Source organism: Drosophila simulans, chromosome 3R (assembly GCF_016746395.2).
Source record: "Drosophila simulans strain w501 chromosome 3R, Prin_Dsim_3.1, whole genome shotgun sequence".
NCBI classification, from domain to species: domain Eukaryota; kingdom Metazoa; phylum Arthropoda; class Insecta; order Diptera; family Drosophilidae; genus Drosophila; species Drosophila simulans.
In genome coordinates, this window is record NC_052523.2 from 19,648,573 (window position 1) to 19,670,601 (window position 22,029).

The window sequence follows — 22,029 nt, forward strand, 5'->3', positions numbered from 1 at the left end:
AATGAGCCATGGTCGCAAAGGATGGTGCACTGAGTTTTTACGACCCACCGATATATATATTTGTATGTATGTATGTATAGGATGAACGTGTGGGACTGGCTTGCTCTACTATTCCACTATTCGGAGGGGGGAAACAATAAAAAATTCATCTCTGCCATGAAAACGGTAGAGTCGAGAGCTAATCAGGGGCTCAATTTATGGTAAGTCCTCGGGGAATTTGCATACTCCCGCGGCGATAGGATACTATGATCACATAGCATCAACGGTCGGGATCAATGGACAAATCGGTTTATGTACTGGATTCACAAATTGGTAGGTGCAGGAAGCGGCAAAATTCTGGACAGCTTTATGGGGATCGTAAAAAAGGAGAAGTGTTTCGGGCAACATTACTCAAATTAAATCGAAGATCTGGCAGAAGCACATAAAATCGAGTAGATAACTAACACTATATATAAATGTTCCTTTTAAGCTTTTTTGTTCAGTTTTAAGCCGTATTTCATTAAACCGAAAATTGTGGAATTTCGAAATACGAGCTAATGACTATGGAAAACTTTTGTACCTTTATTAGAAAATAAATTCATTTGTAGTAAACACATTTTTATGGGAATATCTCCCTTTGGTAACTATATTTTTTTGAATGCAGATAAATTCCCTGGCATTTATAGCTGGTAGTAAATAAATAAATAAATACCGCAAATGAAAATCAAACGGGAAAATGTCAGAGGCAAAAGTTCTCAGCGCGGGCCGCAGACAAATAAATTTATGACACATGACGTTGTGGAGCACAAGTACGGAATACAACAACATCGACATCGAACGAACTGAACTGAAGTCGACTGAAGTGTAACTTCCCACTGACCCAATTTACAAGCACTTAATGCCAAAAAGGAGAAGTCGTAGAAGAAATAAACAAAGACGAAAGCCAGGCCGGGGTAATGCATATCAAATAAAGTTCAAGCGACAGCGGCAACACCAACAAGACGACAAAAATTATGACCAAAATAGACAGCGCTGCCACCAACAACAACAGGAACAACAACAAAGAAATTTAAATTAAAATCCAAAAACTCCCACACATAAAAAGTCGAGAAAGAAACGCCAAAATGAAAAAAATGTACACTCATACTACACAACTACCGGAGCAGAGGAGAAAAAAAGGTCTGTAAAAATTAAATCATTTCGGTGGCAAACAACATAAACCGATGGTTAAAAGTTGATAATGATGATGCTTGGATAACGCTCGTTATTACTATGGTTGTTGTTTTTGCCGGCGTTGCTACCTTTGCTACCTTTGTGGCTGTCCAGTGCGTTGGTGGCTGGCACTGACAGCGTAACAAATGCTATTTTGACAAAGTGTCTGACATGAGGAGCGTGGAAGCGCAGACCCAGAAAGAGACAAGCGAAACACCGAGGTTCCACAATTATGCGAAAGTGAAAAAAAATATATATAAAAATCCAGTGCGAAACGGTTGCTGCGTGTCTTATATACACACACATACTATATAGTTATAAGTATCCCCAAGAGCAGAAGAAATGTATGAAATCTCTTTTTTTTAGCGCTGATAAACACCCGCTAAAGTTAAGCGGACAAGCGACCCAGAGTCCATTCCACTTGACGGCCAAGCTTCCGGTTTCTTTTTGGGTGAAATTTTCTATGCGCCTGTGGCAGATTTATGTGAGAAAACATAACAACAGCGGCACAACATTTTTCATAGAAAATGATAAACACCGATAGCGAACTTTGGAATTTGCATATTCCTCCCTTTTGGCGCTTTAACACATACGATGGTGTTGTTGGCTGCACGGCACGGGCAACAGACTTTTAATTATTAATATTAGACATTAGAAAATGAATACCAACGAAAAAAGATAAACAAAATCAATCAGTCGGTGGTTTCACAACCCACGGGGGCTTCACATACAAATTAACAGCTTTTATTTCATTCATTTGTCACCGTGTTTCTGGGCAAACATACTAGATTTGCCGTTAATTGAAGAAAATCTTTGACTGTGATTGTGGTCGTGTTAAATGGACAAATGAGTGACTAATTTAACGTCAAATAAGTAAACAAAAAGCGCTAAGAAAATTATATAAGTTTATAAACAGTTATAAAAAGAGAAAATTGATAGAAATATAATATATTTTTTTTCAGTCAAAAAATAAATAAAACTGGCTATAAATGAAAACTTCACAAAACTCGTTCCTTTAATATATTTATAGTTTTTAATTCTATATTTAGCGAAGCGATTATGACAGTTCTACTTGTATTCAGATCTGAAACTTAATAATGAACTCCGTAATCAGATTATCGTTTCATTCATAATTTTTTTCCTGAATGCGTTAACAAGTTCGTTGCCTAAGTCTTTTGTTCCTGCTCACCAAAAGCAGTGATCAAGAGTTAATACCAAGTTATTCACGAGTGTAGTTAAGTAAAGCTTATCTTCGCCATGAGTTCATTGCTTCAGTCTTTTGTTTGCATTGCTGAATGCGGCGTTGATTTGGAATTGCTTTTTATTAGTTTTATTTTCCGTTTTTGTCGTTTTTAATTTAAACTGGCGACGTTTCACTTTAATAATTTTAATACCTTGAGTTGTTTATTGCCTTCGTTTTAATTAAATGCCATTAAGGTGTTTCTCTTTCCCTCAGCTTAAAGCCAATTGTATTTTTTGCTGTAAGAGCCATCGGATTGTTTTTAGGCAGTTCAGTGAAAAATAGTGTTGCTCCCATTTTGGATCTTATCTAAAATTGATTTCGCTTTAATTTACTACCTGCACACACTTAAGTTTCGTTTTATGGGTTTTTCCTTGCTTCTATCATCAGCGACCGCTTGTTATTGATTAAAGTTTTAAACAATTTAAATAAATAAAACTGATTAATATTCATTGATGGCTAATATATGAGGCTTGTATGTGTCAGTGAAGCTGTGTGCTAAAGCAGCTGCTTCTGTCAAGATCGACTAACTTTCTTCCAGCAACTCGCAAAATTATCAATTATGAAGTCATTATTATTTACAGCAAGCCACACATGCGGCTAGCCGCTTTTGATTAATAGCTTTTCAAGCTTGTCAAGGGTTTGCCGTTTTCTATTTTCGCAAGCTTAGATTTTGGCAAATTTTTCTTTTTTGCACAGAAGGTGTTGCCGGAACATTTTTTTTTTCGTTTGCCTTTTCTGGTTTTGAGGCAGTCGCTGCGCAGTTCTAATTAGCTAATTATACGCTTAATTAGTATATAATTATTGCTGCCCAAGCGCTTAGCCTGCTCACGGAATTTACTAATTTAAGCAGGCCAAAAGCGAGATGATTGGCACTATTCAAATGTGTGCAGAAAAACATACACTCAAATGGTAGATAAGGCTTAAATGCCGCTTAGATGCGCTATCAGCGTTTTGTGAAATTTTTGTTAACAATTTGCCAGCTTTTGGCACAAAAGAACCCAGATCAGAAAAGACAAAGAACTCCTCATTAATGGTTACTAGTCCGGTCAAAATCCTTTTTTATTTTATTTTAATTCTGCTTTGTTTCGCGCTTTTCTGCTTATGATAACTTGCTGGGAATTTCTATAGTCTGTGCGTCATGACTTTCCAAATACAAAACACCAGCGATAAAACTTGAATTTATACGCCTGCGATAAGGCAGAGCGGCTTTGTATCCCGCCACGAAGAATATGATAAAACTATTAAAAAATACACAAATTTCTATCTATATATATATATTAAAAAAAAACTACCGACATTTGATTTTAATATGGTTCTGCTTTGCATAGATGTGCGACAGGCAAGAATTATAGAAATATCTACGAAATAAACTAAAAACTTGGACAACGAAGTTGACAACCAAACTTGCACTTACCGGTTTCGAATTGGTCAACGTGGTCGGAAAGTTTATCCAATTTTAACAGCTTAATAAATCCACATAAATATGTACGTTTATAGTATATGATACTTTTGTATTCGTATTAAATTGGTTGGGCTACACAAAGATTATTAGTTTTTCCCATGCCTCAGCCCATTATGAGCATTATTTATGGCAACCGATTGTTGAAGACACTCTCACACACATATATCATCGGATCGTCTTATCAGACGAAACATAATTCTTGGCCTGCATTCATAAATTTGCCAGCCACATTTTCATTTGCATTTGTCGGAGGTGCGGGAAATATTCTTGAACAAAACTAATTTGGCCGGGTTAATTAAAAACTGAGGTCCGTATCGCAGTTTCCGTTGGCGGTGGTTTCAGTTTCGGTGTGATCTTGTGTTGGGTGGGCGACAGGAATCGCGACGACTACAACGGCAACAAGCGATGGAAATTTTCAACGTTTGGCCCGTCGGCAAATGAACTTATACGGAAGTCGCACAGACGAGAGGCGAGAAAACCGAAACAGACGAAAGACGCAACCAAACGGCTCAAAAGTCGAACTCTCCGCTCAAAGCTTTGAAACGCACGCAACGCTCAAACACTTGAAACTGAACTGAACTAAATCTGGCTCTTGGCCAGCATGTCCAAGAAGTTGCTGGCCAAAAGCAGCAGCGGCAGCGACGCCGCCGTCGACTTCGGCCGATCTGCTGAGAGCGTGACGACAACGCCGGCAGAGCTGATCTTTATTGTGTGTTTTTTTTTGGGGGGGTTTTCGATTTTTGTTTCTGCTATTATAAGATTTGTTTGTTGTGGCCGGAGCCGAAGCGGTAAATGATAATAAAAGTTAGGAGCCTAGCTTTTTGGCCAGGCCAAAATCGAATCAATGAAGACGCTCTGCTGCTCTTCGCGCTCTATGAGCGATTCTGATGCTGATTTATGCTATTAATATATTTGTCAATTATTTTTAAGATCGCCTGACGCTTATGTCTTTTGTCCGATCGGGGTTTTCTATGGGCGGTTGGGATTATTTTTAGAATTTGCAAAGACTGGCATGGCATTGAACATTAAACTGTCAGCATTTTGATATCGTTTCGCCCCATAAATTGTTAGCTTTACGAGCGTTTTTTCTCAATGGAGAATTGTGCGAAAAAAAAGCCTTTTGACCCCTGTCTGGTAGAATCTGGTCTGATCTGGGGAAAGGCTGTGACGGACACGCCCAGTCTATTGAACTTTTTCCCATAAATAAGCTAGATGTTTTCTCACAACAATTATGCTGCTGCCGCTGCTTTTTCTAGCCATTGATAGAAACGCGCTCATTCACATCCCTGGCACATGGTTTAATAATTTATCAAAAAGCTTTTAGTCAATGATTTCGAATTTACGATTTCGATTCGCCTCAATGGCCCCAAACTGCGACTGTTTCTTTTAAAAGCCTTTCCACTGTCTTGCAGTAAACAGCCGATTCAGTGGAGTGCCACAACGACCTGACCCCCATAAGCGTTTCACTAATTCATGCCACTTATTAGCCACAAAACACAAAATACAAAGCACATAACAGCCACGGCCGACTTGCACCTGCCTCTTGGACGCGAACTCGGAACCGTGCTCCATTTGGGGCATTTCAACGTCAATCAATATGCATTTGAACTCCATCAATCGTTTCTTCAGCTGTGGGATTTGGACTGGCTTTGAGCATTTCTTTTGGCTCTTTCTCTTTCGATACGATTTTATGGCTTAATGCCGTTTTCTGGCCATTGAGCACTTAACGCTACATTTTCGGGCAGGACGGTTGGCAGCATAAAGAGTGAGGAGGGGTTGGAGAGGCATATTACCCGGGCTTATTGGCTGTCTTGTATCTTGTATCTGGCTATCATCTATGTTCATCTGTTTTGCATTTTATGGTGTTCCTGCTGACTTTTCTCACATTTCTACGCCCGAATTTCAATTTCGTTCACATCTATTTTCAGGTTAATATATTTTCGAATATTGTGGCTTTTATGAATTTTTAATAATTTCTTTTTATGTTTGATTTGACACCCGGTTCCGATGAGAGCGGTTCCAATATTAACGGTTTTTTAATTACCCACTGTCGGTGGCTGAAAAACAAGTTCGCTGCCCAAGTCTTTTGTTCTCCGCTCGGCCAGCATGACGGCCTGACAACACCAGGCTCCGCATCCAGGTCGGAAAAGTGAAATTGAAGTCGAAGTCATATTCGTGGTTGTTGGGGGAAAAACGGGAGGCGGGCACTACATACGTATAATAATGTAAAAAACCTAGTAATCAGGGGAGCCACAAAGATCGGGGCAGCTCATTAACTTGCCGCTTTCGTCAACCAGCCACAGATGCCTAAAAATAGCGCCACGTCATGAGGCAGTCTGGGTTTTATTTTTTATATTTTTTTTTTTATATTCGGCTTGAAGTCAATCTCAAGGTGTTGCAGCTACCAGAGCTACCTGCAGACTCCCCCCATCTGAAGCTCCGGAATGCAGCGCCCACTCGGCCAGTTTTTATTTTTTCATCTTCTCAGAGCCTGTTCACCGCCCCGCTTGACCCATATTCTTTATGAATATTATGGATCATACATATATAGGTACATAAATCTGTTCGCGGCTCCACTGTCCCCTGATCCCATTGTTAAGTGTAACTATTAGTTTGCTACGTTTCCAGGTCAACGGGGCAATCAATCATATAATATACAGAAGGAAATTTGTATAGTTGGGCGGCACAAGGAATGGAATTTGATTTCTCTCTTTTTTTTTGGCACTTTACATGCCCTTGCGGCAGACTTTGTATTGTGAAACGGACATTTAATGGCGGAAACACCACAAACGGCATAGTTTCTTGTCAACTGTAACGAATCGCTGTGTATTAGGCCAAGAAAAGTATATCATTCCATTCTATTTGTCGATAACAATTTACAACAATGAGGTTACAAATTATATGACTCAAAATAAACTAACAATATGGTTTTTTCGGTGTTTAGTAATACCAAAATATTAAAAAAGGAACATAAATCGCATAGATGATAAGCAACGCATAAATCACTCATGAATAGCGTGGTGCCGAAAAAAACACACAAATCACTGTTGCTCTCAAACGACATTCGTCAAGAAAACTCACAAACGGAAGTCCAAACGCTAGAACTGAAGATGACTAAAGCCAAACACAACAATCGGCAAATAAATTATGGCTATGCACTAAGCAAATATAACTTAGAAATTATGGCTCCGGTTTCTCGTCTTCCTTATTTACCTACGACAGCTCATTTGCCGCAGATTTGTTATAAATTTTTTCGAAATTCCTTTCAGCCAATGGCTTCTGCGGGTTGGATATTTTCACCACTTGGCGCTAGATTTCCCAGCATATTTCTACACAGAAATGGGCGCAGGAAGCGCATACCAGACTCTGGCATGGAAAGATAAATAAAAAGCTGCACATTCACGGTGCTGACCGGTGGCCCGGTGGCTGTTATGAAAATGAGTTTAAGTTTTTGTTTGTTTATTCTCTAAATGAACTTTTCACCAACCGGCGGATGTCGAGTGTTTAGCGGAAAGTGAAAAGTGCTGCTTAAAATGACTTAGTTTGCAGGTTTCGCCTCGCCTTTTGCGGAAGTCGCAGCGGCGGCAGCCACAGTCGGTATACTAACAAGTTGTCTATCATGGAAAAGCAATTTCCATGCCAATGATTTATGAGCCGCTTAACCGGCCCATTACAATCTTATCTCTGGGCTATTATGTACACCGTTTGAGCTGACAAAATATATTGTGCTCGAAATCTAAAGCTGCCACGCTAAACTTCAAGTTGAATCTGAATCTCGAGCTTTAGCTGACGCTGACATGTCGCGCTTATCGCTGCCAAACTATCAAGAGAGACCAGAGCCAGACAAAAGCCGTATAGACCTGGCCAAAATCCCAAGCCGAGCCAAGCCAAAACAAAACAAAGCGAAACCCCGGGCCCAGAGTGTCTCAATTGTTTGCCACCACGCACGCGCGCAATTACTTAAACATGTCCAAGTCCGCGTCCACGAGTGGAGCCCACATTTGCCAGCCAGCTAGCAGCCAGCTAGCCAGGTGCACTTTGGAGTACGGAGAGTGTGGAGTATTTGTGTGGGTATCCTATGCAAATGCGAATGCAGTCTCAACTCATTGAATGACCCTCGTTAGGCGCCCCTACCCCTGTCCCTGCCACAGCCGCTCGCTCACCCTAATCCCTCCCTGACTCCGTCACGCTTTGTTTGGCCTGTCAAGATGACAAGTGTTTGCTTTGCTTTTGCCTGCTCCTCGACGCAGCTGGCGCTCCGCGGCCATGTAAACTTGACATTTGATAGCATTTTAATTAAAAAGAAGTCGAACGGAGTTGCAGGAAAATTTATGACGCCGCACTAAATCCCAAAAGCCATGTGCGTGGTCACAGTGCACTGGACCAAATGTGTGCTTTTTTGGTCCACTCTAGCGCGCGATCTGTCTGTAGATCTTAGAAATTATATCACGCAGCGTTCGTTATATCTGTGGAGGTGGTGGCGGCTATATTTATATAGGTATATATTTTGAAGCTGTTGGCGGGGGTCTGTGGGGCGTTGTCCGTGACCGTGTGGCGAGCCCACCGAAATGAGGTCGAAATTATTTGCAATTTATTGAAGGCAATCACAATGCCTATGAACTATATTTCTAAGTCATGGCTTGGCTCTTGTGGTTGTTGTTTATTAGTTCTTCAGCTGGTCTTTTCATTGAGCCATGAAATTCAGTTTTTTTTTCTCTCGCCCCTCCTAACACACCACTGCTCCTTTTCTACCAATATAATTTTTATGTTTACTCTTTTTTCCGCAAGACATTTCTGCAGATCGTGTTGGCCTGGTCCGGAGGAGCTGTAACAGAAGAAGTGCCGCGGAGATTGATAGGAATGCAGCTGGATGTTCGGTTGATTGGAATAATGGCATGGCCGAGAGTTATGTGGGCAAATCTATCTGCTTTGATTGCCTTTATAAAATATTTTACGGCGAAATGTGTAAAGTTAACTTTATGCAGTGGCCAGGATTTATCGCTCTGCAGGAAAATCGCATAGAGGATGCAAAGTCTCTACTCTAGAAAATAAATATTTTAAAAGAAAGTCCCCAAATGAAGTAATAAAAAAAGTCACAAAATAATAAATAACAAGTTTCGTAAATTACTTAAGTTTTTTTTTTATTGCAAGCTGTACACATCTCAAAAGAGCATTTGTAAATTGGATATACCCCCAAAATATTCGCGGTTCACGACTTCCAGTCAATCCGTTTGTTTTTCTCCCTTTGCTGTCATTTTTTTGGCTACTTTTGTGAATTGAGTTAATTTCGCTGGTAGCGGGTGGTTGATTAAAACGGAAATGTCGTGCGTTTAGCTTAATGATCTCAAGCGCCTCGCCTTTAACTCATTCGTTTTCAAGTGCAAAACAATTTGCATCCCCTGAGGGCCAAAAATCTGCAGTCCAAATAGAAAAAAAAGCCTCACCCATATTCCATGCGAACCCTTGAATTTTATATCTGTGGCATTTCTGGCGAACTGCAAAACGCTTTTCATGCTTTTCATGTTCAACGTGATCTGCGCTGATCTCTTCGCATCTCCATCTCCATTTTCATTTCAATTGGCTGGCTTTTGAGCTATTTTCCGTTTATTTTTTTGCGCAGGTGTTGGCTGCTTGGATTTGGAAAATAGTGCAAAATCGTGCTGAAGATATTTGTACGTGATGCCATGTTGTAGGTGTCGGATCAGGATTTCGTCTGGGTTTCAGTTTCAGTTTGGCAGGCACTAATTTCGGTGAAGAAAACTAAGCCAGCCAGCAAGGTTTCGTTGTGGATAAGGCCAAACGCCAAAAAAAATGCGTGGTTGGGCCTATTCAAATTGCCCAATTCTGGCTAACTCACACTGAAACAATTGCAAACTCATTGACGTCATTAAAAAACGTTTAAAATAAAGTTTTGCGCCTTTATTAAGACTGACATTCGAACAAAGGCTCTTGTCAGCTTTTTGTGGCTCTTGTCTATTATTATGATTAAAATATCCCAACGAGTGGTTTATTTTTGTTCGACTTGATGCCGCTATTTTTCATTATCTACACCACCTACCCCTCGGCCACTTCAGTCCCGAGATATCTGTTTATTTAAGTAGCCACCTCAGCCGAAAAAATGATTGTTGATCTTTTTTAGGCCGCTTCATTGTTGTCTTTTCGAAGCGGGGCGTTTCACAAAATCAAACTGCTCCACATACACGGCATTTAACGCATAGCCCAGCATTGATATATGTCTCTGTCTCTGTGCATTGTTGTTTATTTTTATAAGGTCTCCGGTCGGGACACACCTCAAAAAACGAGCCACCGAATGCCACCGATAGATAGCCACTGTATGCCATTGGGCAATGTCCCGCGATCCCAACTACCAAACTGCCAAACTTCCAAGTTACCACCAACTTCAAAAAGCTAGAGGCGGCATTTAAACATTTTCGATTTGTTTTAAATAAAAGCAATGACATGCCGCAAAAGTATTAACAACAATCAATGCAGCACATAATCACAAAGGCGCAGCAATGTGTCTGATCGATATTGGTTTTTGGCTTAGGAGGTGTTGGTATTGGCTTGCCATTAAAATCGGTAAATAATTCACGCCATTAAGCGTGCGACGATCTGTGCGATCCCGATCCGTTGATATATCATACGATACGATACGATCCATTAGGCTGAATCGGATTCGGAATCGGACTGGGTATCTGAATCTTGTTTGGATCTTGGGCTGAATCGATGTTCATAATTTTTACATTTCGATTGGCTTATTTATGGTGCAATTTCGTTTTGATAATTTGCTGCCTTAAATGTGTCCACACTCGATCTTTGTACGTCATTCCGATAATCGAATGTAAATTATATATATCACCATATTTATGCATGGAAATAAACTAGAGGTTATTTACATATGTTTATTTTGATTGGCAGCCCATAAAGATAGCCAACGAACTAATTTCCCTGCGCAGCAGGCGTTTCTCCTTCTATCTATTATCAAATCAACCTATTCGATGGTTATCTGAGTTAATGTGAGTTATATACATATATGTTAAAGAAATTCCACTGACAATGCTTAGAAATCTCATGCCCTTGGCCAGTTACACCAACGTTAATTTGTTAAGTGCAAAGGAATTAATCAATGTGACATTTATGGTCAGTATGCTTAGTTTTCCCCACCGTTCGATTTCCCAAATAACTTAGATAAAGTCGTTAGGGCTCGTTAATTGAATTAGCTATCTGAGCATGCATATTCATACTCAATCAAAACGAACACCGGACTAGTTTTGGATTGCCATTAGCTATGCCCCACAGACCAAAAGCGGAAAAATATAATTTCTTGTTTTAGTTTAAATGCTTATTTTCTTGTTGTTATATGGCTCGCTAGGAATGAGTTCCAAAATTTGGCCTGCAAGCGGCCATAAAATCTGAAAAACAACAACGTGAATGCCCGAATTTAAAATCAATTAAAACAAATTTATGCTGACATGAGACAAATCTGAAGCAGCATCAGATTTTGCGTAGGCGATCATTAAACGAAACGGACTACAAAGTATATCGAGGGTTGGGGGGAAAATGGGTCTTCGATGCTGTAACCCAACCGTTTTTGGTAGCCCAATTTCAGGGTCCAAAACAAATCATTAGGTGATGTCGTTTTTTGGCTGCCAGTCTTTGGCCGATTCTGATTTCTGATTAATGCGACATCAGCACGCGATATAGAACAGCTCCCCAAAGGCGACCGATATGTTGGGGTGGTGGTGGTTATATATTGGATGGTGATGAGGCCACCTACGGTGCGATGAATAACAATTAGTGGCATAAATCAATGACAATTCTCCATAGGTGTGTGTGTGTGTGCACGGGGAAGGCAAACAGACGCATAAATAACGCCGATACGATACATCGGTAATACCTATGGCCAGATAGCTCTTGGCCAGATCGACTGCTCTTGGCCAGTAGACTCTCTTCCACTTGCCAGCTTGTCTCGGGGCTCTAATTGCTCCGCGTCAGTGTTTATACAACTGTGGGTGTTCCACACGCACTCGCTCGTTGACCGCTATACGATTTATGCCCCATAAGATACTTCTCTGCCCGCGAATGTTTGCTTATTCTAATGAACCCACACGATACCGCTGAAGTAGTGTGCAGAGGAAAAAACCAACTCTTAGTTTTCATTTCAATTTTTGCACTTAACAACAAATAATTTCTGTGTAAAATTAAATTTTAGTTCAGTCGGGGACTTTTTTTGTAGTTACTCATTTCCAAGAATATTAAAGTGCGTCAACAGACTAACAAAACTAGTAACCAGCCGAATATTATTATAAATGCCTACAACTTCCTAACTGGTTTTCAGATGATCTATTAGCTTAAAATGAGCAATTTATCCATATTATGGTTATTTATGCCGTTGGTAATAGGCGTTTTATATTTGTTTAAATAAAGATTTGTCAAAAAGGGCTTTTTAATAATCAAAATAGTCGTTGTTTTTCCTTGTTTTGTTATGTTAAGTGAAGGCAAACGTGTAAATCGAAAAAGTTATTACCAATTTCAATAACAAATTTTCTCTGTGCAAATATAAATGAGACGGCATAAGCTGTGCAGTTTTTCTATTATCGATGAAAATTACGGATTCCCGAATGATGTCATGTTGATCATGTAACTCAATTTCAATTTACATGATCGATGCTCGCATGCCAACGGGTAGCTGTGAGAAAAATTGATTGAATTAAAAGATACACTCTTTCGGAGGGAAGTGGTGCAGTGGTGCATGGGTGCGCGGATGCAGTGGCTCCGAGTGGTGCGGATTGGTGGGCAGGTGCCGCGGGGCCAAATGTGTAACTGTGCAGGCGTTCGATTTTAATCGCTTCATTTAAAATGCCGCTCGATACGCATCAGTTGGCTCCTTGGCAGCTGCTGAAGCAGCAGTTACAGCAGTTGGCTACTGCGGCAACAGCATCAGCAGCAGCATTGCGTGCCACTTGCTGCGATCTTGTTTTGACCAAAAACCGACTGAAAAAACCGCCGAGCGCTTGTGGCCAAAATCGAAACACAAATGGCCGCCGTTTGGCAGCAACTGCCACTGCCAGATCGGCTGACCATTTTCATGCTGTGGGGAAAATCAAACGAAATTTTTAATTAAATTGTTGCCGCACTTGGCCATTCGGCCGTAGGCATACGAAAAATCCTTTCAATTTTAATTAAATGCTGGGCGCATTTGGTTATCGCTGACGGATATGCATATATACTCATACGCCAACCTCATCCGCCGGACCGCTCCCGATCGCCTTCTCGCACAGCAAAACACGTGTGCCGTAAATCAAACCGGCTAATGATGCATTTAGCGCATGAAATATGCCAATGCAGCCACGCCGGGTCACTAACTGCGGCTAATTTACGGGCACATGGACACACTGCAGTGTGCCGGCTCACTCACACAAACGCCGCTTATGGCCTATCAAAGTCAAGGTGCTTATTAAGTGCAGCGGAATACATGCTTGGCCACATCCACAAGCATCTTCCACTCCACTCGGCCGTATTTACATGCGCATTTAGTGATTCTCACAGTCGGCAACACTCACATCGACTCGCGAATCTGAAATCAGCACCCATACAGCCACACATATCATACTAATGATGCGAAATGACTTTAACGGTTTCTTTCTATTCTGCAGGTGTGATCAGGTGTGTGGGGTGTACCAAACTGCATATGGAGATCATCGTACTATAGATATGTTATAAGCTGTTTTTATAATCAAGAGGCTAGAAATATTCTAACTTCTCTGAGCTGTTTTACATTTTTTATAATAAAAACAATCTTCAACTATTTAGTACATTTTTTAAATAAACGCTAAAATAGGATTATCAACTAGAAAAAGTTGTTTTAAATTACAGGGTAATCCCTTATTTAGGCCTAGTTAACACCACCATTGCGGGCAACTGCAACAAGGCCAGCCATGACAGGCAATTGCCTGAACACTATGCCGGTGTTGGAATCAATGGTTTAGGCTCTTGGCAACATTGTTAGGATGGCAAGGGGAAGGGGGGTCGGGGCAGTGGGTGAGTGGCTTGGGATGATCAATGGCCAACTGGTTCTCTTTGCTCTCTCCCGCAATTGCAGACGGCAAATACAGACATCGGATGCTTTTTTTTCTATGAAATAAAGGTCAAATGAGCCAACAAGTCAGTCGACGGCCACAAAAAACAGCAACAAGTGTTATTTTTTGTTGTACCAAAGCCCGGCTTGCCGTATGAATAAAGATTTATTGTATAAAGATTCTCAAGTGTTTTTATACCTTTTGTATGGCTGCTGCTTTGGCCTGACATTTGTTAAACTTATTTGGTATTTTTGACTGTTCGTGGCAAAAACGATTTCATCGCTTTAATTACGTGTGTAAGATGTTGCTGTTTAATTAAGCCATTTCTGGGGAATTCTCTATTGCGAAAAGGTGAAATTGGAGTATCTAGATGTATTTAACCACTTGCCGGCCCTCAATTAATGCCAGAAAAATGCGAAAACACACCCAATAGAAAGCTGACCCAAGTCCATTTCCGTCGTGGACAGCACATTCCATTCCCGTGCGATTTCTCGATTTCATTCACAGAAGTACCAGGGAATCTTAATTCGAATCGTTTAGCAACGGAAGCATCGAGTTGCCAGCCAAATCTTTTCTGCTCCACTTAAACATTTGCAACAACAGATCGTTCAGCAAAAAAAGCACCAAAAATTAATCAAAACAAACAATAAAGAAATGGTCAAAAGCAAATAAAAAGTGCTGGTACAGAAATTGGGTCCAAGACGTTTGCCCCGTGGGCAATTTTCGGCAATTTGAATGATTCAAAAGAGGAGCAGCAGCAGCAGCAACAGCTGGAGAATATTGCTCATTTCGCCATGTAATCTTGGGGTGGCCCAGAAAGTAGAACAATCCATTGAACCCGCATAAGGCCCGAAAGCCAAAGAAACCGAACCAAATATTCAAAGCTATGAAAAGGCCAATTAATATGAAACTCGTTTCGATGGAATGCCGGGGTCTTATTATTAATACACTTATTTTGCCGTTGGTATTTGTGTTTTCGGTTTTCTTCCTCGCCTCATTGTATTTGCACTTGAGCACATTACTCATACGCCCGGTTAGCCGGGTTAAACATTTCAGCTGCCCTCGGTGGTTGGTGTGTGACGGTGGTGTATCGTGTATATGTGGCTTATGGTCAGGTAGAAGCCACCGTAGCCGCAAATGCCACACGTTACGCATACGCCAGGTAGGCCCGGCTTGATTCGCCTGTGTCGTGTTCGTGATTGATATGCGCTCGCACAATATGATCGATCTCTTTTCTTCATCATCAATTACAGTTTGCGTAGCTTTTGGCCCGCGCCGATACCCATTGTCCGCCGGCTCTCAACCGTTGTTGGTTTTATAATCACTCTTTTTTTTTTGCCTTGGTCATAATAGCTGGTGTTGTCTTGGCCGTTTTTCTCTTGGCCCGGCATTTGTGGGTTAACTGCATATTAGACGCTGCTTGGCGGGCCACACACAGTCATGTGATTAGCCGGTGCTCCTGGTAGTGAGTCATTAGCAGTTTTCATCGGTCTGCCCAACAAAAATTCGCAAATTACGATTGGCCAGTAAAAAAAATAAACAACAAACGCAAGCCTTTTATGCAAATGGTGTGGAAATTTTTTGGTGGCCCGAAATAGTTGATCCCTGAAACTATCGGTCCGCCTCTCTAAAACGCTCGTTTCGATTTTGTCAAAGCTGTCAGGGAAATTTGCATAAATGATAACTTTATCGAACTAACCCAATGAATTGGATAGTTCGGCTTAAGGGGCGTGGCCACTGAGCCGCTGAGTGACTGGCCTGCGTGCGTGTCACCTGCGAGTCTGTTTCGCTATCCCGCTCTGTCTTCTGGGCCTGTAAAAATTAACATGTCACTTCGCACAGGTGGAGACTTGGCTGAAAAAGCCTCGATTGGCATGCCATCCAAGTGCGTTTGCAATGGGTAGAGGCGTGGCAAAAATGTGGTGCAATTTAGTAAATGGAAACAAACTATAATGTTTTTTATGCTTATGGCATTTTACGAGGCATCAAAATTAATATGAATTATTTATTTAATATATAATAATTTTGTAATTAAATATTAAAAAATGTTCAACCATCGCATTTAGAGGCTTATCAGTTAATGGAAAGCACGGTTATTATATAATACACTTATTCTTAGTACGACTCCGCGTCTGGCAATCATTGGCCCGATCTACAAGTGAACCCGAACCCAGCCTTTTCCTGTCGTTTGTCATCCCTCCCCGCTCGATATTGTTTCGAATCAAGGCAATGTTCGTGGCCTAAACAAGCGCTTAAACAACGACGGCAATGGCTAACAGCCAGCCATTGGACTGTGGACTACATGAAGTGCCAAATTTATATAACCATTAGATACGGCAGTGGCTGAGCCGCTAGAGCACTGCTATATAGTGGTCTATGCTATACCCTAACCCCATTTGCATGCGCCGCCTTCGACGACGACTGACATCGCAACATTTTGTTGCAGCGGCTACCAATTCCGCAGTCTGCCTGCCTGCCTGCCTGCCGTCCGTCCACTTAGTCGCAGCTCGTTTGGGCCACGTCTTTGGCTCGGGCTCAATTTTGTGGCAGCCACTACTAAGCCAACTACTAGTGCTCCTGAGCCACAAGTTGCTGCAGGTTGTTCTTGTTGCCCGTTGTCGGTTGTCGGCTGTTGGCCGATGGTTGTTGGTTGTCATGTACGAAAATTGTAGCGCGCATTGCTGCAGGAAATAGTTCAAACATATCAATTTTATTTTTATTTATGCTAATAAACCGTTAGGCCAGCCGAGTGAATTATTGGCCATATACATAAAATCCAACAAAAATATAGAAAAACATAAAACCAAAAGCAAAACCAAAAAAGAACCCACAACGCATAGGCGAAACCACGACCCGGCGGCACATGTCGAATCTCTGTTGCCGAGCACCTCGATCTCGGGTGAAATCTGTGCATGCACTTTGATTAATCAAATCAAATTAACGCCGCATTCCCACACAAATCAATGCAATTTGCGGTGCAGCCTGCCAAAAGAGCCAATTGACATCGGGAAATCGACTAGGCAGTATGGGTTTTCTGGTGCTGGCGAAAGTGTTGAGAGCACAACACCCACCCAAAATGGCAGCCGTGCCCATTTCGACGCCTTGTGGGCGTGTGGGCGGGTGGTGCCGGTGGTGCTGGTGGTTTCTGGTGGTTCATAGTGGTTTTTGCCCGTGATGGGCGAGGCTCCTATGCAAAACAAGTGCTATCCGAAATAGCATCGTATCGAACCTAGAAGACAACTGCACACACTTGCCACCCAAATTTTTAGGTTATTGAAAAAGGTACAAAAAGGTATTATTATATTTATAATATAATAATATTCAAGTAATTGGAATATTAGCCAATTTGTAACTTATTCACATTTAATTATGCAGTAGAATTTCCCCAGCAAGAGTATGACAAAACGTATTGCATTCGAGTTTGCCTGGCTTTTTGGGGCTTTCCAGCTGCAGACTCTTAAGGCGATTTGACAAACGATAGACAGGACTGTGGCCCGAAGCACAAAAAGCCACTAAAAAGTGGACACCGAAGTGCTCTGGCCATGTTGTCTGTGCCATTTTTGGGCAACCCCCGACGTCATTATTTGCGGCCTGCGAGCGCACATAATTAAAATTGACTCAAGTGTCGCTGCTGTCGTCACACCCAGTTGGATACGTTCTGGCTGAGATGGATGGGAATTTGGTGGGCCGAAAGGGGGGTTGAGGCGGTTTGGCTGCATAAATTTCAATTGGCCATTGACAGCCGTTTGTTGTTGCCACAAATCTCTGTCAGCTGCATAGTAAAATGAATGTTTATTGTTCGGTAAGTGCCGCAGCCCCGCTGTTCAGTCCAAAAACGAAAAAATAAAAAAAAAATAGTCACATTTAATGCATGGGCCGCAATTTATAGGAGCCATTTTCGGCCATTTGATTGAAAGACCCGCAATGGGCGTTCACCCATTGCCAAAGTGCTCCATCTGTTGTTGTCTCTCTGTTTCTGTGTTTGTGTCGAGATTTCGCGAATTTTCGCCTATTAATTTACAACTTTTTTGAAGCCATCGCCTTAGCAGTAGCGGCCAACAACTGGGCAAACAATTTGCCATGGCCAAAAATGGCAGGCAGCTGAAAAATTTCGCATTTCCCATTTAGCTTTTTGTGTATCTTTTGCATAATTTCCTTCTCTTGTTTGGAATGGCGCATGCCATGGACACAAAGACTCCTCTGGCAAAAAGTGAAACTTTCATAATTACTTGAGAATTTCTGGCAAGCCGTATCTTGCATGCCCACTAACTCTCTTTTTAGCTTATTTGCTGCTGCTTTCTGGCCAATTAGCCGGTGGCTAACGGTAGCCTCTAGCTTCAGCAACCAAGTTTAACTCCAACTTCAACTTCGAATACGAATTTAGCTCCTGCTTTTTGCTGCCGGTGGTCCACGCGACTGTTTGCCGTACGCATTAACGCCGTTTAGGCCCAAAAGACAAACGGCAAACAGCGAACAACAAACAGAGAAACAACAAGGGGTAAACAAAGCGACAAACTGGCCAAGAAGCCAGGGGACAGCTGTCCGCAGCTGGTGACCAGCTATTAGCCGGGGGCTATCTCGTGGATCGCCTCTTGTTGACTCTGGTCAAAGATCTATTGCCTGCACTCACAGAAAATTATTGCCAAAGTTTTGTTATTCTAAATACTATAATTTAGTTTTAAGAAAATGAGTTTTCTTTTTGCCAATTTGTGAAAGGCAAACCTAGAATCTTTTATGTTCATACAAATTAGGTTTTTAACTTTTTAATAACTTGTTACCAATTAAACATTTGTCTCCTATAATAGGAGGCATATACAGGGCATCTGAGCTTCGACTTGACCCGCCTCAATGCTGTTTTCCCAATGCCAATGTGGCATTTAAAACTAATACGAGCGAGACAACAGCGCCTGTGCTGACTGCCACCAAATTGGTATTGAAAACAGTCAACAGACTGCTTGGCGGCAGTCGCTGTTCGCTGTTGGCCTATAGCGACTTGGCTCAGACTTCACAGCCAGGCTCAAAGTCAAAGTTAGTTGTTTGCGCTGGGCAAACAATCGACCTGAACGATAGACTCTCGGAAGCGACATGAGGAACATTCTTGAATGTGTCAGGGGCGCAACCGAACAGCAAATGGGATGCCACATCCACTGGACTGGCAGGGCATTTATTTATGCAGACTGCACATTTGGCCCACTCCTCCAAATTGCAATTGCATACACTCAAGCTCATCGCTCAGCCCACATGTGGTCCAGTCCGAAAGCGTTTTGGCCTTCCCAACTGTTTATCTGCATGAGCGCGTTACCATTTTGCTAAAACTCCCATTTTTCGTTACCGCAGCGCACCTGTCCGCAGCAAAAATGCAGGTTTATTTATGCGAATTTTCGCAGACCATATTTTCGTTAGGCAAATTCATTTCTGCGCCTCTGCCTTCATTAGTTGGCGCTCAGGTGAAAATCTCTGGGAAAATCTGCCGTATCAGCAATCCTCGCATCATGATCTCCTTGTCAGATGACGACTCGTTTTCGTTTTCGCACTGGCTTTTGCTTTTGCACACTCTGCGAAGTTTGCCAAATGTGACGTCTAATGAAGCATGAGCTCTGAGCCAGTTGTCGTCGGGATTTTGCGGCTGCGAGAGTCGCCAACCGGTTGGCGGATTTGAAAATCTGGTAGTCATAAGGCGATGCAGCCTTGATGGCCGGCCAGCGCACTATGGGGCATTTGCCCTGTTTTTTTTGCAAAAATGTGTTTTTCACAAGTATGCAAAATTGAAGTATTTTTGTATTAATACATTGGAAATACGTTAAACTATTATGTTATAGACGGCAAAAGTAATTTTAACAGTGTACTGTTATAATAACAGCTGTTAAAGTCGGCTGTTACTAACATATACGACGTGGCTGAAATGCGCGCAGAATTTAGCTTAACTTTCAAAGTGTTAAAATTCAAAAAGAAGACGAAGAAGAGTATAATTTGAAATTGATAATCAATCTTTAGGTTTTTATTATGTGTTGCTATTAATATATTGTTTATTGTGTGCGCCTATTTCCAACAATTTGTACATTTAGCAAGTGGTGTCAACATGTAGTTGTTTGAAACAAATTTCAACTTTGAATAGAGCTACAAAAATTTGATCAAATTTGTTCAGTAAGTGCTTATATCCATGTTTTAGTGTGTTCAATTCCTAACTCATACCAGGTAGTCTCTATGTGCGTTTTTTGCGGGTTTTTGAGAAATTTCATTTTTTAGGGAGCAATATCTCGATTTCCAATGCTGCCCTGCTGGAAGTGTGGCGCAAGCAAAAGTGTGTTCGTCAAAAGGAAAATTCTTTTTGCACTTTTATTATTGGTCATTTTTCTGATAGCAAGCTAGACTTTAATGAACGATTAACGAATAGTAATAATAACGAATGTTTTCAGTCAATCTTTTGCGAAATTGGAGAAAATGCAATCGAAAAATATATAAATTTTCGAAAGTTTTTTCAAAGTGGTTAGAAGAACACCTAGTCCTGAAGGTAAAAGAGAAAAATAAAAAGGAAAGGAAATTAGCTGGATGCCCGAAAACGTAATATTATTTAAAAAGTTTGAGTGGCCGAAGACAGCAAGTAGATGAACTCGTATGGGCGCAGAACCACAACGAACGTCTTTTGGGTCAAGCTGCAATGCTAGCTGCACGGAAGCGCGGCCTGCTGGATCTTGCAGACATAATTAAAATTCTTTTTTTGAACCCAGCCAAGGCAAATATAAATAATATCATAATAATAATATAAAATATCATCAATAAATATAAAAGGGCGCGTTCGAAAACATAAGCGACTGTCTCTTCCACCAGAAGTCATTCAAAATTTGAATTTCAAATGTTAGCTTGCGAATTTGAACCTGACACCGATTCTTCAGACTCTATTGGTTGTAAAGACGAAGACGATTATGAATTTGTATACAATATTAAAATTAAAAATTAACTTTTAAAATATAATATTAAAAAAAAAAATAAAAAAAAAAAATTGGGGCGGAGTTGGGGGCACGCCCACTTTTCCAAAATATTCCTGGGGGCATATGTAACACATAAAAAAAAATTCATCCAAATATCTCCCATAGTTTAGGAGTTATTAATTTTTGTAAAAAAAACAGGCCAAATGCCCCATAGTGCAGCGGATACAAATGTGAGATAACTGGCCGCAGATCCGATGACAGCGAGAGAAAACACAGGTAGCCACTGGGAGGCAAACGCAATGGCACCGATGACAGCCAAATGCCTGAGAATCGCATAGAAGATCCATGGGATACATTTGGAATCAGCAAATAGAAATATATCTTCTCCATAAGCCGGGCGAAAAGAAACTAACTTAGTTCGGGGACTATGGTTTTATTACAAATAAATCATTCTTAAACTAAACGTTAAAGCAAGAAAAATGTTTTAGGAGAGATTTAAATCGTTTATCTAACTTTATCCATAAATTTATTAACGAGAACAACATGATATGTGCAAGTTAAGATACGATACATATCTTAAAAATTGGTGGAAGATATTATTTTAGAGAAAAGTATCTGGTGTTGATAGTGGCAGGAAAACCCGATGAACGTTTAATGGGTATGGAAAACCGGAAAAATTATCTTGCTGATGCCCTGTTCTGTAAAGCGGATTCAATTTGGGTTTTCTCACTCTCTTAGCTCGCCAGTCTGCAGACTGCAGTTGCCAGAGAGCATATAATTCTCATTCTGAATAGCTAACAAGCAATTATACGTATTTAATAGCTGAATTCTAACGATTTCCTCCATTACCAGAAATCGCATTCGGGCAAACCTGCCTTAATTTACAGCATGCAAAATTAAATGGAAGTAGAACCGCTGCACAACCAGCAAAAATAGAAAAAATCACCATCAAACACAACCACTGTAGCCTGGTCGCCTGCTGTGCACAGGCAATTTATTGTGTGTTTGTTTTAGGCTCACATATGAGGAACAGTACGAGTATCTCACAGATACACAACGGTGCCTAACTGCAAATGTGAGAAAAACACAATTAGCTTTTGGCGGCGGTGCAGCGGGGACCACCTG

General features: G+C 41.1%; 1 protein-coding gene across 2 annotated transcripts in view; it reads right to left on the minus strand.

The window, feature by feature from the left end:
• Positions 1-22,029, minus strand: part of LOC6729234 (myb-like protein AA) — a 64,960-nt gene that overhangs the window by 18,169 nt on the left and 24,762 nt on the right. The window contains exon 1 of one of the 2 annotated variants that reach the window (XM_039294786.2): positions 3,849-4,498. The exons of the other annotated variant lie outside the window; for it this stretch is intronic. The gene's annotated coding sequence lies outside the window, so the exon portion shown is untranslated. Of the gene's footprint in view, positions 1-3,848; positions 4,499-22,029 lie in introns of those variants that run through there. 2 annotated transcript variants of the gene reach the window in all.